This window comes from Schistocerca nitens, chromosome 7 (assembly GCF_023898315.1).
Source record: "Schistocerca nitens isolate TAMUIC-IGC-003100 chromosome 7, iqSchNite1.1, whole genome shotgun sequence".
NCBI lineage: Eukaryota > Metazoa > Arthropoda > Insecta > Orthoptera > Acrididae > Schistocerca > Schistocerca nitens.
Genome location: NC_064620.1, coordinates 297,939,426 through 297,958,181, shown reverse-complemented (window position 1 = coordinate 297,958,181; position 18,756 = coordinate 297,939,426). Strand labels below are relative to the sequence as shown.

Below are 18,756 nucleotides of genomic sequence, written 5' to 3'. Positions count from 1 at the left end.
GTATGAGACAGGCGACATACCCTCAGACTTCAAGAAGAATATAATAATTCCAATCCCAAAGAAAGCAGGTGTTGACAGGTGTGAAAATTACCGAACTATCAGCTTAATAAGCCACGGCTGCAAAATACTAACACGAATTCCTTACAGATGAATGGAAATCTGGTAGATGCCGACATCGGTGAAGATCAGTTTGGATTCCGTAGAAATGTTGGAACGCATGAGGCAATACTGACCCTACGACTTATCTTAGAAAATAGATTAAGGAAACCTATCTCCAATGTTATTCAACCTGTATATTGAGCAAGCAGTAAAGGAAACAAAAGACAAATTCGGAGCAGGAATTAAAATCCATGGAGAAGAAATAAAAACTTTGTGGTTCGCTGATGAGACTGTAATTATGTCAGAGACAGCAAAGGACTTGGAAGAGCAGCTGAACAGAATGGACAGTGTCTTGAAAGGAGGATATAAGATGAACATCAACAAAAGCAAAACAAGGATAATGGAATGTAGGCGAATTAAGTCGGGTGATCCTGAGGGAATTAGATTAGGAAATGAGACACATAAAGTAGTAGATGAGTTTTGCTATTTGGGGAGCAAAATAACTGATGATGACCGAAGTAGAGAGGATATAAAATGTAGACTGGCAATGGCAAGGAAAGGGTTTCTGAAGAAGAGAAATTTGTTAACATCGAGTATTGATTTAAGTGTCAGGAAGTCGTTTCTGAAAGTATTTGTATGGAGTGTAGCCATGTATGGAAGTGAAACATGACGATAAATAGTTTGGACAAGAAAAGAATAGAAGCTTTCGAAATGTGATGCTACAGAAGAATGCTGAAGATTAGATGGGTAGGTCACATAACTAATGAGGAGGTATTGAATAGAATTGGGGAGAAGAGAAATTTGTGGCACAACTGGACTAGAAGAAGGGATCGGTTGGTAGGACATGTTCTGAGGCATCAAAGGATCACCAATTTAGTACTGGGGGGCAGCGTGGAGGGTAAAAATCGTACAGGGAGACCAAGAGATGAATACACTAAGCGATTCAGAAGGATGTAGGTTGCAGTACGTACTGGGAGATGAAGAAGCTTGCACAGGATAGAGTAGCATGGAGAGCTGCCTCAAACCAGTCTCTGGACTGAAGACAACAACAACAACTAAATATTCCTGAAGGGGATTCTTTGTCTCTGCAATTTGATCATTATGGCCACAAACGCCATTTATTAGAGGGTTAACATCTATTTCGTACATGATAATTGGATTTGAAAATAAATTATCTATCATTTTTGTGTTATGTCCTATTTGTGTTGAGAATGTTGTGCGAGACAAACCAAAGCTAGACATAAAAAAGTTCCGGTGCCCAGTCAATAATACTCAAGATCAATCAATATTGAAATTATCACATACACTGACTTTCTGTTAAGAATTGTACTCTTTCAAATTGTCTGATGAAGGTTAAAAGATTTCCTGTGTGGGATTTTACACTGTCAGAACAGCTGTGTTATATGTTTCCTAGTTTATCACCAATGCACAGCATTCAATTAAATGTTCACTGCAGTACTCTCTTAACTCTATGGCTTGGTGCTTTATGCTAATTTTTGGGTTTGCTGCACTCTCCCATTCATTATATACACATCAAAAAAAGTTTTGCATCACCTCGGTTCCGAGAGTTCCAGAACCTCTACAGAAAACTGGAATAGAGATCAACATAAACATAATTTTCGTCCTTTTTATTGCTCATGAAAACTACGCATTGCCTGTTGGACCACCATACAGCGAGACCTTTAGAGGTGGTGATCCAGATTGCTATACACACCGATACCTCTAATACCCAGTAGCACATCCTCTTGCATTGATACATGCCTGTATTCATCGTGGCATACTACCCAGAAGTTCATCAAGGCACTGTTGGCGCAGATTATCCCACTCCTCAACGGTGATTTGGTGTAGATCCCTCAGAGTCATCCATAAACAGACCTTTTCAATCCATCCCAGGCATGTTCGACAGCGTTCATGTCTGGGGAACATGCTGGCCACTCTAGTTGAGCGATGTCGTTATCCTGAAGGAAGTCATTCATAAGATGTGCAGGATGGGGGCACAATTTGTTGTCCATGCAGACGAAAATCTCTCCAATATGCAGCCGATATGGTTGCACTATCAGTCGGAGGATGGCATTCACATATCGTACAGCCATTACTGTCTCTTCCATGACCACCAGCAGCGTACGTCGGCCCACATAATGTCACCCCAAATCAGCAGGGAATCTCTACCTTGCTGCACTCACTGGACAATGTGTCTAAGGAATTGCCCCCAAACACGTCTCTGATGACTGTCTGGTTGAAGGCATATGCTACACTCGTCAGTGAAGAGAACGTGATGCCAATCCCGAGCGGTCGATTCAGCATGTTGTTGGGTCCATTTGCACTGCGCTGCATGGTGTCGCGGTTGCAAAGATGGACCTCGCCATGGACGTTGGGAGTGAAGTTACACATCATGCAGCCCCGACGTCCTGTGGCTACACGAAAAGCATTACTCAACATGGTGGCGTTGCTGTCAGCATTCCTCCAAGGCATAATCCGTAGGTAGAAGTCATCCACTGCAGTAATAGCCCTTGGGTGGCCTGAGCGAGGAGTCTAATTGACAGTTCCTGTCTCTCTTTATCTCCTCTATGTCTGAACAACATCGCTTTGGTTCACTTCGAGATGCCTGGACACTTTTCTTGTTGATAGCTTTTCCTGGCACAAAGTAACAATGTGGTTTTACTGTCTAGGCATGATTGAACTACAGACAACATGAGCCGTGTACCTCTTTCCTGGTGGAATTACTGGATCTGATCGGCTGTCGGACCCCCTCCGTCTAATAGGCACTGCTCATGCATGGTTGTTTACATCTTTGTGCGGATTTAGTGACATCTATGAATAGTCAGAGGGACTGTGTCTGTGATACAATACTGACAGTCAACATCTATCTTCAGGAGTTCTGGGAACCGTGCTGATGCAAAGCTTTTTTAATGTGTGTATTGTTACTATAGTAATGTAATACCAACTAGGAACCATGCATAACACATCTGTAGAAATATTTGATTTTTCTGTTTCCTGTAATAGTAAGAAGCTCCTCTTTCTTACGTAACAGGCTTCTTACATTTAAATGAAGAAGTCGAAATTTATTTCAATGTTCACTCTGTGCTGCTCAAACTGTTCGACCTCAGTATTTGCTGCAGTGTCCTACAACGGACTCAAACTAGTGATATTAGTCTGTAATCCTGTATCTCAATTCTTTCATTCCTTCTGCAAACAGGAGTGTCCACTTTTTCTGTCACATGACTATTTGTAGAGGTAGATATATATATAAAAAAAAACAAAGATGATGTGACTTACCGAACGAAAGTGCTGGCAGGTCGATAGACACACAAACAAACACAAACACACACACAAAATTCAAGCTTTCGCAACAAACTGTTGCCTCATCAGGAAAGAGAGAAGGAGAGGGAAAGACGAAAGGATGTGGGTTTTAAGGGAGAGGGTAAGGAGTAATTCCAATCCCGGGAGCGGAAAGACTTACCTTAGGGGGAAAAAAGGACGGGTATACACTCGCACACACACACACATATCCATCCGCACATATACAGACACAAGCAGACATATTTAAAGACAAAGAGTTTGGGCAGAGATGGCAGTCGAGGCAGAAGTGCAGAGGCAAAGATGTTGTTGAATGACAGGTGAGGTATGAGTGGCGGCAACTTGAAATTAGCGGAGATTGAGGCCTGGTGGGTAACGGGAAGAGAGGATATATTGAGGATATAAAGAGGATATATTGAAGAGCAAGTTCCCATCTCCGGAGTTCGGAGATGGGAACTTGCTCTTCAATATATCCTCTCTTCCCTTGACTGCCATCTCTGCCCAAACTCTTTGTCTTTAAATATGTCTGCTTGTGTCTGTATATGTGTGGATGGATATGTGTGTGTGTGTGTGCGAGTGTATACCCGTCCTTTTTTCCCTCAAGGTCAGTCTTTCCGCTCCCGGGATTGGAATGACTCCTTACCCTCTCCCTTAAAACCCACATCCTTTCGTCTTTCCCTCTTTCCTGATGAGGCAACAGTTTGTTGCGAAAGCTTGAATTTTGTGTGTTTGTTTGTGTTAGTTTGTGTGTCTATCGACCTGCCAGCACTTCGTTTGGTAAGTCACATCATCTTTCTTTTTAGATATATTTTTCCCACGTGGAATGTTTCTCTCTCTCTCTCTCTATATATATATATATATATATATATATATATATATATATATATATATATATATATATATATATATATATATATATATATAGAACCAAAGGAGTTGAGGTTGGAGAGGAAATTCTGGAGTTCTTCTTCACTGTCAGTCCAGATCATGAAGATGTCATCAATAAATCTGTACCAAACTTTGGGTTGGCAGGCCTGGGTAACCAAGAAGGCTTCCTCTAAGCGACCCATGAATAGGTTGGCGTACGAGGGGGCCATCCTGGTACCCATGGCTGTTCCCTTTAATTGTTGGTATGTCTGGCCTTCAAAAGTGAAGAAGTTGTGGGTCAGGATGAAGCTGGCTAAGGTGATGAGGAAAGAGGTTTTAGGTAGGGTGGCAGGTGATCGGCGTGAAAGGAAATGCTCCATCGCAGCGAGGCCCTGGACGTGCGGAATATTTGTGTATAAGGAGGTGGCATCAATGGTTACAAGGATGGTTTCCGGGGGGAACAGATTGGGTAAGAATTCCAGGCGTTCGAGAAAGTGGTTGGTGTCTTTGATGAAGGATGGGAGACTGCATGTAATGGGTTGAAGGTGTTGATCTACGTAGGCAGAGATACGTTCTGTGGGGGCTTGGTAACCAGCTACAATGGGGCGGACGGGATGATTGGGTTTGTGGATTTTAGGAAGAAGGTAGGGGTGCGGGGTGTCGGTGGGGTCAGGAGGTTGATGGAGTCAGGTGAAAGGTTTTGCGGGGGGCCTAAGGTTCTGAGCATTCCTTGAAGCTCCGCCTGGACATCGGAAATGGGGTTACCTTGGCAAACTTTGTATGTGGTGTTGTCTGAAAGGCATCCTCCTACAGGCCAACCGTAAATTAGAACAGCATGCCACCCTCCACCTCAAAAAACTATCCAATCTCCTGGTTTCCCACCTCCAGAAAGGCAACTCACTCACCCTTCACAACCTTTCCAGCAAACCTCAACCTCCTCTCATTGCACACAAACCCAGTCTCTCCCATCTACTCAATCTCCCACTTCCAGCTCTACTCCCTCCAAAACCTCAAAATTCCAATCAACACAATCTGGAACCACAACACCCTAATTCAGTAGTTAACCTTTCCTCCAAACCTCTCTCCCAATCCGAAACCTCTGTCCTATCCAAAGGCCTCACCTTCAGCCCCACTCCCAGATTCAACCAAACAGCCCTCGTCAAAGATTTACTGTCCTACACTCGTACTCTCTGCTGGAAATATCACTTTGCCACGAAGAAAAATGATCCTAATCCTACTCCTAATGATCCAACTCCGCAAGACACCATCCAAATTGAACCCTGCCTGGAACAGTTCCGTCCTCCGTCACAGCGGGACCCACCTCCTCTTCCTCAAAATCACCCTCTCCAAACCCTCCAGGAATTTCTGACTTCCAGCCTTGCATCTCAATCCTTCTTAAAAAACCTTAATCCTACTCCCAACATCACCACTGCTGAAACCCAGGCTATCCGTGATCTGAAGGCTGACCGATCCATCGTCATTCTTCCGGCGGACAAGTGTTCCATGACCATGGTACTTGATCGTCGGGAGTATGTGGCTGAGGGACTGCGTCAGCTTTCAGACAAGACCACATACAAAGTTTGCCAAGGTAACCCCATTCCCGATGTCCAGGCGGAGCTTCAAGGAATCCTCAGAACCTTAGGCCCCCTGCAAAACCTTTCACCTGACTCCATCAACCTCCTGACACCACCGACACCCCGCACCCCTACCTTCTTCCTAAAATCCACAAACCCAATCATCCCGGCCGCCCCATTGTAGCTGGTTACCAAGCCCCCACAGAACGTATCTCTGCCTACGTAGATCAACACCTTCAACCCATTACATGCAGTCTCCCATCCTTCATCAAAGACACCAACCACTTTCTCGAACGCCTGGAATCCTTACCCAATCTGTTCCCCCTGGAAACCATCCTTGTAACCATTGATGCCACTTCCTTATACACAAATATTCCGCACGTCCAGGGCCTCGCTGCGATGGAGCATTTCCTTTCACGCCGATCACCTGCCACCCTACCTAAAACCTCTTTCCTCATCACCTTAGCCAGCTTCATCCTGACCCACAACTTCTTCACTTTTGAAGGCCAGACATACCAACAATTAAAGGGAACAGCCATGGGTACCAGTATGGCCCCCTCGTACGCCAACCTATTCATGGATCGCTTAGAGGAAGCCTTCTTGGTTACCCAGGCCTGCCAACCCAAAGTTTGGTACAGATTTATTGATGACATCTTCATGATCTGGACTGACAGTGAAGAAGAACTCCAGAATTTCCTCTCCAACCTCAACTCCTTTGGTTCCATCAGATTCACCTGGTCCTACTCCAAATCCCATGCCACTTTCCTTGACGTTGACCTCCACCTGTCCAATGGCCACCTTCACACGTCCGTCCACATCAAACCCACCAACAAGCAACAGTACCTCCATTATGACAGCTGCCACCCATTCCACATCAAACGGTCCCTTCCCTACAGCCTAGGTCTTCGTGGCAAACGAATCTGCTCCAGTCCGGAATCCCTGAACCATTACACCCACAACCTAACAACAGCTTTCGCATCTCGCAACTACCCTCCCGACCTGGTACAGAAGCAAATAACCAGAGCCACCTCCTCATCCCCTCGAACCCAGAATCCCCCACAGAAGAACCACAAAAGTGCCCCACTTGTGACAGGATACTTTCTGGGACTGGACCAGACTCTGAATGTGGCTCTCCAGCAGGGATACGACTTCCTCAAATCCTGCCCTGAAATGAGATCCATCCTTCATGAAATCCTCCCCACTCCACCAAGAGTGTCTTTCCGCCGTCCACCTAACCTTCGTAACCTGTTAGTTCATCCCTATGAAATCCCCAAACCACCTTCCCCACCCTCTGGCTCCTATCCTTGTAACCGCCCCCGGTGTAAAACCTGTCCCATGCACCCTCCCACCACCACCTACTCCAGTCCTGTAACCCGGAAGGTGTACACGATCAAAGGCAGAGCCACGTGTGAAAGCACCCACGTGATTTAACAACTGGCCTGCCTACACTGTGATGCATTCTATGTGGGAATGACCAGCAACAAACTGTCCATTCGCATGAATGGACACAGGCAGACAGTGTTTGTTGGTAATGAGGATCACCCTGTGGCTAAACATGCCTTGGTACACGGCCACCACATCTTGGCACAGTGTTACACCGTCCGGGTTATCTGGATACTTCCCACCAACACCAACCTATCCGAACTCCGGAGATGGGAACTTGCTCTTCAATATATCCTCTCTTCCCGTTACCCACCAGGCCTCAATCTCCGCTAATTTCAAGTTGCCGCCACTCATACCTCACCTGTCATTCAACATCATCTTTGCCTCTTCACTTCTGCCTCAACTGACATCTCTGCCCAAACTCTTTGTCTTTAAATATGTCTGCTTGTGAGATGTCTGCTTGTGTCTGTATATGTGTGGATGGATATGTGTGTGTGTGTGTGTGCGCGAGTGTATACCCGTCCTTTTTTCCCCCTAAGGTAAGTCTTTCCGCTCCCGGGATTGGAATGACTCCTTACCCTCTCCCCTAAAACCCACATCCTTTCGTCTTTACCTCTCCTTTCCTCTTTCCTGATGAGGCAACAGTTCGTTGCGAAAGCTTGAATTTTGTGTGTGTGTTTGTTTGTGCGTCTATCGACCTGCCAGCACTTTCGTTCAGTAAGTCACATCATCTTTGTTTTTAGATATATTTTTCCCACGTGGAATGTTTCCCTCTATATATATATATATATATATATATATATATATATATATATATATAGAGAGAGAGAGAGAGAGAGAGAGAGAGAGAGAGAGAGAGAGAGAGAGAGACTATAGGCTAATAAATGGGCTAATTCAATGTAAACTCAAATAGGAGTCCTATCAGGTCCTGGTGACTTCTATGTTTGAACACTTTTATTTGTTTTTCAATATTGAGTATGCTTATTCCAGTGTGTTTCATTTGTGAGTGCATGTAGGGGTAATTCCCCACATGTGAAAATAAAAATGTGGAATTTAATATTTCAGCTTTCTTTCTGTTTTATTCAGTATCAGCAAGACTGACACATAACAAATTAGACATAAGGTTGATATCCATTCACTGACTTCGCTGTTTGTCCACAATAAATTAAGACCCTTTTTACTCACACTGCCAATGATGAAAAAATCAGCACTAGTTGGAAAACAGTCATTTTTCTCTGAGCGCTGAAAGTATTTCTGCATGTGTCAGCTCTGCTTCCAAGTTGGTACAAAACACGGATAATGGTGCCAGCATGGCATGAAAGAGTCTTCGCAGCATTCCCTTCATCTCTCCTTTCCTCTCAGGAAGTCTAATGCAGGAGCAAGGCACGCCTTCTGCAGTTCCTGACAGCCACTCCATGAAGGGTGAACATATTATGAACAAACAGTACATACGAACATTTCCTAGAATCTCTTGACACATGTCTTGATAGACTCTGAGTATAAATATAAGAATGGTCCATTAACATGCTAACTGCTGTGTGGCCACCGGAGACAACAGCAAGCAGCTCTGCTGCATTGCAGTCTGCCTCATGACAGACAACGAGTCAAACCATGGTAGGCCTTTTTCTGTCATTTATTACTTTACTTGCTGCATATTTATCTAAAGTGTCATTTTTTACGTGTTTGAACTGCAACCTCAATTTTTCTATTTCTTGATCTGCAACTAACAGTCTCATATTTTCTTTTAATTAGGTTGTTAGTGACTATCAGCTATACAAAACAAATACTCTCTCCAAAATTTCTTGAGTAATATTTTGTCTTTTGTGGCCAGTGTCTCTCTAACAGCATCATGTTAGCTAATCCCTGTCTCTTCGCTAACACTTGAAAATATAAGGTCTGTTTGTAGCCAGAATGTCTACAATATTACTTTCACATGTGGATTGTCAGATTCATTGTTCTAGGCAGTTGTATGGTAATGTATTCAGTATTACTTATAAAGACAGTCTGTACTTAAAATTGGCAATGTACACATAATTGCCGCTCAACACTAGGCAAGGTAAAGTCATTCACTACTACAGATACCACTCAGGTATTTCTGTGCTATCGGGATGTGATATCTCGAAATAACTTTGCAACCAGTATGTCTGAATCTGGTGGCCCTTACAAATGTGAGATTACTAATTTAACTCCACTCATATTGTTACTCTTGTTCATTTGAGTTTCCACTTGTATTCATTTTGAACCTCACTAACTCTACAGTTTTTGCTTGTTGCTCAAACACTGCACTTCCTAAGAAGTTTAATTTATCTTTCCAAGATACATTCCATGGGTTTCTCTGACAGCATATTTCTGCATGGGCATCTCAAGCCTATGACACTTTCATTCTATCATCAGTAGCAGTTTTCTATGTACACCACACACCTGACCTATCCACATTGAGCTTATACAACTCCATCTGTTACAATATCTTGAGGAATCTACAGCCTAGCTCATTACAGAATTGACTATGCCTCTTGTGTAAACCCTCAACTCAGCTCCAGGTGACAGGAAACCCATCAGTTCTGATATCTGTGCTCAGGTCCCACAAATGATGCTAGTCGTTCTAACCACTTTCACCAGCCTCGGAAAAAAAATTGAGAATGGTCTCAAATCCCTGGCAGTAGATGTAGATGCCAATATGAAATACATTATGCAGCTGATAGAGTGTTTGTTTTCATTTGCTTTTAAGGTGGACTCTCATTTCAGCCTTCACAGGCCTTTCTTCACATACTCATCCTTATACTCCTCTCTTTTTATGTAGGATATGTTCTCATATTCTCATTCCTCCACTCTCCTTCTTTTCAATGGAGGTGTCACTAAATTCACACTTACTGGATCTGCCCTTGTACTCTTAAATGTTATGCCACAACTTCAGAACTGAAAATATTTCTGCAAAATCATACTATTATGAAGCATGACAAGGGCTTGAAACCTAGCCGAAAATTTCTTTTATTCCCTATTTTCATATCCATGACTCATCACTGTACCTTGAAGGTGGGCAGTGGTTGATACCCTAACTACTGCTTAAGTGTTTGTTCTGTTACCGGCATTTGTTATGATTTTATGACTGTGCCTATGAACTTGTAGTTTCTTCTCCTGTTCCAAACACTTGTTGCTTAACATATTCTATTTCTGTTTCGTAACTCAATCTGTGGCAGTTTTCTGATTTCTCCTGTTTAAATTTCTGTAGGTTAACTTTACATTGTTGTTCCTTAGTCATTTGGGCTCTGCATTGTAGCAGTAAACCTTCAGTTTAGTACTTCAAATGTCGCCCTACTAAACAATTTCATTAAGTTACAGCCTGGGTCAACATTGGTACTTCTGTATTTATGCGAATTACAATAAATTTCAGCTGTTGTATACTTTCCACATCAGTCTCCTGAAGTACGTCATCTCACTCCCTTAAAAAATACGTTTGCTGTAATGGTTGGAGTTACCTGCAAAATTTAAGAATTTTCCCTCTGCATCTTTCTTCAAACTACACTCTCCAGTAATTCTCCCAACTCCTCCCCTAATAAAGCAACAGTTCTCTCTACCACTGTCAGGGGGAAGGGGACATCATGGATCTTTTGAACACTCTTTTTCATACTGTAACATAACGAAACAGTGCCACCAAAATGTGAGCAGTCACTAGAAAAGACAGCATTGCCAGCTGCTCAAATTAGACCCATTTAGAAACATTCTACAACGAGTTTGTTTTGACATCACCACCAACGGAGATGTGTGATGGATGTTAGTGACTGGCATGCTGGAAAAACAATCCACCGAAATGACACAGATCTGAGGTCAAATATGGAATAGTCCACTGTGAAACAAGTTGTCAATGTCTTCATTAGCAGTGCATACATACCTGATGGTTATAATTAAAGTTTCAGTATTCTGAGTGTTGCTGTGTGGGGTGTATACACCCGCAGGATGCTGAAACATCGTAGGTATGTTCACTAACTGGTATGCTCACGAAGTACGCTCAAAAAAATAATAGTTCCACTTCCTGCCACCATGTGAAAATATGCCACTATAAGTGGGCAGAATATGAAATATTTTCTGTTTTGATGTCAGTATGCTGTTTGTCGCTTGGTGACACGTGTTCATTTCTTTTGTGTCGTGACTGTTGGTGTAAAAGGTTACGAAGGTTGAAGTTTTTGTACGAAATGCAATGGCTTTTGACAAGAAAGACCCTGCACTGCTGGTAAAGTTTTATCAGAATGGCAGCAACAACAACACTACATTGCAGGAATATAGCCAACAGAAACAGTTGCAAAGAGGCCTCATCTCAATAAATGGGCTGAAGAATATGATCAAGAAAGTGGTGCAGCAGGGAGAGGGAGGAAGCCTATTTCCGTGGCAGTTGTTGATAAGTTCCTGTGGCTACAGTTGACTGTGCAGCACAAGCCTCGAATTCTGCAGCCAGTGCTTGAGGTGTCTTAAGGGAATTCTCTCCCCTGGTCACAAATACTTTACAGACAAATGGAAAAACTGGTAGAAGTCAACCTTGGAGACAACCAGTTTGGATTCCGTAGAAATGTTGGAACATGTGTGGCAATACTGACCCTACGACTTATCTTCGAAGATAAGTTAAGGAAATGCAAATCTACGTTTCTAGCATTTGCAGACATAGAGGAAGCTTTTGACAGTGTTGACTGGAACACTCTCTTTCCAATTCTGAAGTGGCAAGGGTAAAATACAGGGAGCAAAAGGCTATTTACAATTTGTACACAAACCAGATGGCAGCTATAAGAGTCGAGGGGCATGAAAGGGAAACAGTGGTTGGGAAGGGAGTGAGACAGGGTTGTAGCCTATCCTGGATGATATTCAATCTGTATATATTTAGCAAGCAGTAAAGGCCCAAAATAAAAATTTGGTATAGGAATTAAAATCCATGGAGAAGAAATAAAAGCTTTGAGGTTTCCTGATGACATTGCAATTCTGTCAGAGATAGCAAAGGACCTGGAAGAGAAGTTGAAAGGAATGGACAGTGTCTTGAAAGAAGGATATAAGATGAACATCAAACAAGCAAAGCAAGGATAATGGAATGTAGTCAAATTAAATTGGGTGATGCTGAGGGATTTAGATTAGGAAACGAGACACTTAAAAGTAGTAGAGGAGTTTTGCTATTTGGGGAGGAAAATAATTGATGACTGTCGAACTAGAGAGGATATAAAATGTAGACTGGCAATGGCAACAAAAGCGTTTCTGAAGAAGAGAAATTTGTTGACTGGTAGTCGTTTCTGAAAGTTTTTGTATGAAGTGTAGCCATGTATGGAAGTGAAACATGGATGATAAATAGTTTGGACAAGAAGAGAACAGAAACTTTCAAAAATGTGGTGCTACAGATGAGTGCTGAAGATTAGATGGGTAGATCGTGTAACTAATGAAGAGGTACTGAATAGAATTGGGGAGAAGAGAAATTTGTGACACAACTTGACTAGAAGAAGGGATCGATTGTTATTACATGTTCTGGGGTATCAAGGGATCAACAATTTAATATTGGAGGGGACTGTGGAGGGTAAAAATTGTAGTGAGAGGCAAGAGATGAATACACTAAGCGATTCAGAAGGATGTAGGTTGCAGTACATACTGGAAGATGAAGAAGCTTGCACACGATAAAGTAGCATGGAGAGGTGCATCAAACCAGTCTCTGGTCTGAAGACAGCAACATAATACTCTGCCTTCTTAGTATAAAATCCTTCATAAAAGGAAATTGAAAAAGGCATAGGTCTATAGCAAGTTATGCAGTGAAAATTAAGTGACTATTGCACTGTGTAGGCTACTATCTAAATACAAAATTTACTGAGACTAAAACTAGGTCTGTAACTATAGGTGACTAGCTTATGTCCATTTCTGTAAAAATATGTTAAATGTTACTACAGTCATTAAGTACTTTACAAAAATAGTTCAAGTGTATTCTTATCAAATAATCACAGAATATTAATACTCTCCCATTCGTTTGTGTTCCACAGATTTCTTTATGAAGTAATAGTTTCTGAGATGTGGAAATAGTTCTGATAGACTCTGCTACAAATTCAATCAGAGCCAGTGCAAGAACCAATTGTTTTTGTGACTTAATGATTACTGCAATCTCCCTTTGAAATTTTGAGCAACCATTTCAGTTGTGTCATTCATTTTGCCTCATGTGTTACACATGCATTCAATTTCATTCACCTATTCACAGTAGCTGTTACACCAGGATTTCAAGCAGTGCATGCAATAATCCACACCTAAAGACGTACCCCACTAGATGCTCTCCATCATCATTATTATCTGACAGAAAATCAATAAGTAATATGCTTATTTTCTAACGTCGTATTTCCTGACAACTTTTCTTTATATATATATATATATATATATATATATATATATATATATATATATATATATATATATATATATATAAATAAAAACATCGCACATTTCACAAAATGACCTCTTGTTAAGACTTCTTTGCAATTTATCCGATCCTAATAGCCAGTGCCACAATATCTCTAGGCTAAATCATTTTCCAACATCAACGTATGTGTTTTGCGCACCTGTTACGTGTTTCTAGTCCCCTGTTGTATTAGATGAATGAATCATAGTTCGTAATTGCGAGGAACATATATTCGCGAATTTGTAGTTAAAAACAACAGCTACACTAAGTTCTCCTGGCGGCATATCGGAACACGATGGCAGTACGTAGCATTTGCGTAAAAAACTGTGGAAGTCTACTAAACAGCATTTCGTAAATGTGTTGCCTTTTAAGTACAGCTGGTCCCAAATTAGGCTTTTGCATGCTCAAACACACAGGGCGTTGAATATTGTCACAATGTCAATTCAAAGCATAAACGTCATTAACAATTGGTGAACACAAGTTCGCTCGGATAACAGATTTCATTTACAACAGAGTAGAGGACAAAGTAATTAAGAACAACTGCCTACAATAACAGAAAATCAGTAATTCACACTGTACACATTAAAAAATGGAACTGAAGTTTCTGCTTATATTATTGGTTTGAATTCCGTAAGAAGTAAATTGTTGACCGGCAATCTAGATTGAAAAAGCCGACTTGTATTACGTCGTAATACAAGCTCCACGTTCCGTAACAGTACGAATCTCACGAATTCGTACTCACAGTATTATTTTCAGGATGTTACAATACCAAACCACTGGTTTACAACCATTCCCGCTTTGACTCTTCACTGCGTTTACAACACTCACTTTCGTTGGCATGGTAACCTTCCAAAGGCAATAAACTCACAGCATCAGTCTAGGGACAGCAAACCTTGGTGCCAATCGATTTCGCTCGGCTCGCCTGGGGTCTACAGCACGCTTCTGTCTGCAGCACCGCGATGGTCGGATTCGAGTGTGGAGACACCGTGGAGAGAGAATGCTGGATAGCTGCATTATGCACCGCCACACTGGTCTTGCACCGGGTATTATGGTATGGGGCGGTATTGGATATTACTCTCGCACGCCTCCAGTACGCATTGCCGGTACTTTAAATAGCCGGCGCTACATATCTGAGGTGCTGGAGCCAGTTGTCCTTCCTTACCTTCAGGGCTCGGCCACAGCCATATTTCAACAGGATAATGCGCGACCACACGTGGCACGCATTGTCCAAAGGTTCTTCGTCAATAACCAGATTGAAGTGCTTCCTTGGCTGGCTCGCTCTCCGGATCTTTCGCCGATAGAAAACATATGGTCCATGGTTGCTCAACGAGTGACCCAGATTACATCCCCAGCCGCCACACCAGATGATCTTTGGCAACGTGTGGAAGCTGCTTGGGCTGCTGTACCCCAGGAACACATCCAACGTCTCTTTGACTCAATGCCGAGACGTGTGGCAGCGGTGATATCCAACAATGGCGGCTACTCTGGCTACTGATTCTGGCAGGAACCACATGTCACAGATGTCTGTAAACGTAATCATTTGATACTTGGTCAACATGTTATCTAAAAAAAAATTTTGTTGTGCTACCTCTTGTCTTTCTTGGTGTTGCATTTACGGTGGCCAGCAGTGTATTTCACAATCCTGGATGTGCACAAGTAGTTATTAATATACTATACAGGACTGGTGAATCAGAAGCAGGTCACTGACTTTGTAAAATAAACTAGTTAGCTTAATGAGTCTGTTATTAGAGCACGTGCAGGTGACTCTGAGTGACATTGACAGAAGTCATAGAGTGGGTCGTAGGTCGCCAGGTTCTACAAAACCAAGACCTATAATAGTGAAATTTATGTCATATAGGAAAAGATCTGAAGTCTTCAGAGCAAAGAAGAATCTCGCGAAGCCGGGTCTGACAGTACGCGAGGATCTGACCTCTGAAAGACTGAACATTCTGAAGAGTGCGATTTCGAAATTTGGGCTGCAGAACGTATGGACAAATGACGGCAGGATAATGGTTAAGACCGAAAACGGAAAGAAAACAATTTGCAGTGTAAATGAACTCGAAAGCCTGTGCTTTAGAAGCTAAATCATGTCTGATCTTGCTGCCACTAACCTGTATGTTTATATTGTTTACTCTGTCAACTGCCGGCCGCAGTGGTCTAGCGGTTGTAGGCGCGTAGTCCGGAACCGCGCGACTGCTACGGTCGCAGGTTCGAATCCTGCCTCGGGCATGGATGTGTGTGATGTCCTTAGGTTAGTTAGGTTTAAGTAGTTCTAAGTTCTAGGGGACTGATGACCACAGATGTTAAGTCCCATAGTGCTCAGAACCATTTGAACCATTTTTGAACTCTGTCAACTATAGCTTAACTATTGTATTATCAAATTGTTCGTTTCTCTACATAACTATTTTTTTTTGTCTCTAATTATTTTTTCTCGTGTAGCTTTGTTATTATTTGTATTATCAACTTTTCGTTTCTCTACATAACTGTTTTCATCTTTAACTATTTTTCTCATGTAGTTTTGTTAATTACTACATAAGGTGGTCTCATTTCCACCCTTAATTGGCAACCCACCATCATACTTTGGTTGTTATCCTCATAAGTGCAATTAATATCACACTCTGTCGTAACGTGCAGATTACTCCCGTTGTGTTTAGCGAAATTCCTTCCCCTGCCAGCCCATGGCTACTTCCAGAACCATTGCAGACCTCGCTGACCTTGGCCGCAGATCCCGTTGCCTCCCTGGGGACCCACCCCCTCCCCCTCCCGGCCGCTTTCACTGCACAAAACTGGGAGGACACTCCCCCCCCCCTCCGCCCTTCACACGCTTTCCGCATTCCTCATGCCAGACCCTCTTGTCACCGCTAACCACGACCCGCAAACATCGGTCGGCAGCCTCCTCGGGCAATCAACACCCGAACTCACCAAGCTGCATATTGCACATGCAAATGTCCAGTCTCTGCCAGCTCACTTCGACGAGTTCAAATATATATTTCAAACTGCTGATATACACGTAATACTTTTGTCAGAGACTTGGCTCAAACCAAGTATTCCTACAACTTCCGTAAACCTAGATGGCTATATCTTTCTCAGGCACGACAGATGCAACAGACGAGGGGGCGGAGTAGGGGCGTACATACGCTCTGATTTGTCACCTACAGTACTACACACATCCGACAACAATGTAGATAAACAAGAGGAATATATGTTCATTGAGATCAAATCCCTTAACAGAAAGTGCTTAATATGTGTCCTTTACAAACCTCCTAAAGTAGGCGGGTTCGCCTGCTTCGAAACTGCCCTCTCTAATCTCGAATCGTCATATGAACATGTAATTATAGCAGGTGACACTAACATTAATTTTCTGCGCAATAGTCCTTCCACTGGGAAATTCAAGAGAATGCTTTCTTCCTCAAATATGACGCTACTTCAGCTGGCACCTACTCATCACACGACTACCAGCCACACTTTCATGGATATATTCGCAACGATATCTCCAAACAGAATAATCCGCACCTCTCAAATATCTGTGCCTGGCATGTCTGCCCATAACATCATTTTCATGACGTATTCACTAGAATGTCCTAGAAAGAAACAAAAACTGTCTACATACCGAGACCTCAAACGCATAAATTTTCCTGAACTCGAAAGTGAGGCACAAGAAATAGTTTGGGCGATGACCTCTACTCCCCTCACGGACATAAACGACAAACTCCAGGAATTCACTAGCAAAATTACTCAACTATATGACAAATATGCTCCAATAAAGACCAGAAAAGTAAAAAGGCAACCTGCACCTTGGCTGACTGAAGAACTAAAATAGCTCATGAATCTCAGAGACGCTGCACATCGAGCATACAAGATGCACCCTACACCTGAAAATCATACTGTTTACAAGCAGAAACGAAACAAAGTCAGTCAAGCGGTGAGAAACGCTAAGCACAAGCATGCCCGTACATTAGCTGACAATAGATGTAGACCAGCTATCCTGTGGAAAAATCTCCGCAGTCTCGGTTTAGGCAAAATAAAAGTTGCAGAAAATCCCATGGTCCCAGCTGAAGAACTAAACAGTTTCTTCACATTACCTAAAACTACAATTGAACTGCAAAAAAAACAGAGAATCATTGATTACTTCATGGGGATGAATGACTGTAGCAAAGAAAAATTCTATCTACAGCACGTCACTTGCAGTACTGTCAAGAAAGCCTTAATAATGCGGATTAGATCAGCATCTACTGGACATGATGGCATCACCATCCAGATGGTAAAACTTATTATTGACCAACTACTGCCCTCTATAACAGACATTTTCAACGATTCATTAATCACAAGTGTTTTCCCTGAGGCGTGGAAACTGGGACAAATTAAGCCACTGCCTAAAAAGGACATCGCCACAGCACCCTCTGACTACCGCCCCATCTGCCTTCTTCCTGCACGATCAAAGGCCTTAGAAAATATAGTTCATGACCAGCTCACCAACTACCTAACTACTAACAACCTACTAGACGAATACCAATCTGGTTTCCGTAAACATCGAAGCACAACATCCGCACTGATAAAGGTGACAGATGACCTGAAACTTGCCGTGGACAGACAAGAAGCGACTATCATTTGCTTCTTAGATTTCAGCAAAGTATTTGATACTGTCGACTTCGACATCTTACTAGCCAAACTTAGCGGTCTAAATTTCTCACCAAGTGCAGTGCAATGGTTTCGCTCATACATGACGTCTCGTCAGCAACGCGTCCTGTCTGGGAATATAAAATCACAATGGCGGCAGGTAGTGTCAGGCGTTCCCCAAGGCTCAGTATTAGGTCCTATACTCTTCTCTCTGTAGGTCAATGATGTGTCATCGGTTCTGACCTATTGCAAATATCATATGTATGCTGATGACCTTCAGTTGTATCTAAGTGCGAAACCAAGCAATCTCAAGAAAGCTATTGAAAATTTCAATACTGACCTCGATGCACTGTCAAAATGGGCACAGGACATAGGTCTAAAACTAAACCCATCTAAAACCCAAGCGGTACTTGTTGGTCACTCTAAGCTCATTAGCCCAAAACATCGGGAATCCGTACCATCTCTTATCCTAAATGGAACAAATATTAACTTCTCTCCCTCAGCAAAGAGTTT

The 18,756-nt window shown here is 42.5% G+C and overlaps 1 protein-coding gene across 1 annotated transcript in view; it reads right to left on the bottom strand.

Moving 5' to 3' along the window:
- LOC126195257 (tetratricopeptide repeat protein 21B-like) overlaps positions 1-14,473 on the bottom strand; it is a 269,874-nt gene extending 255,401 nt beyond the window's left edge. Inside the window, exon 1 of the mRNA XM_049933782.1 lies at positions 14,369-14,473. The gene's annotated coding sequence lies outside the window, so the exon portion shown is untranslated. The remainder of the gene's footprint in view (positions 1-14,368) is intronic.
- Positions 14,474-18,756: the final 4,283 nt, after the last annotated feature.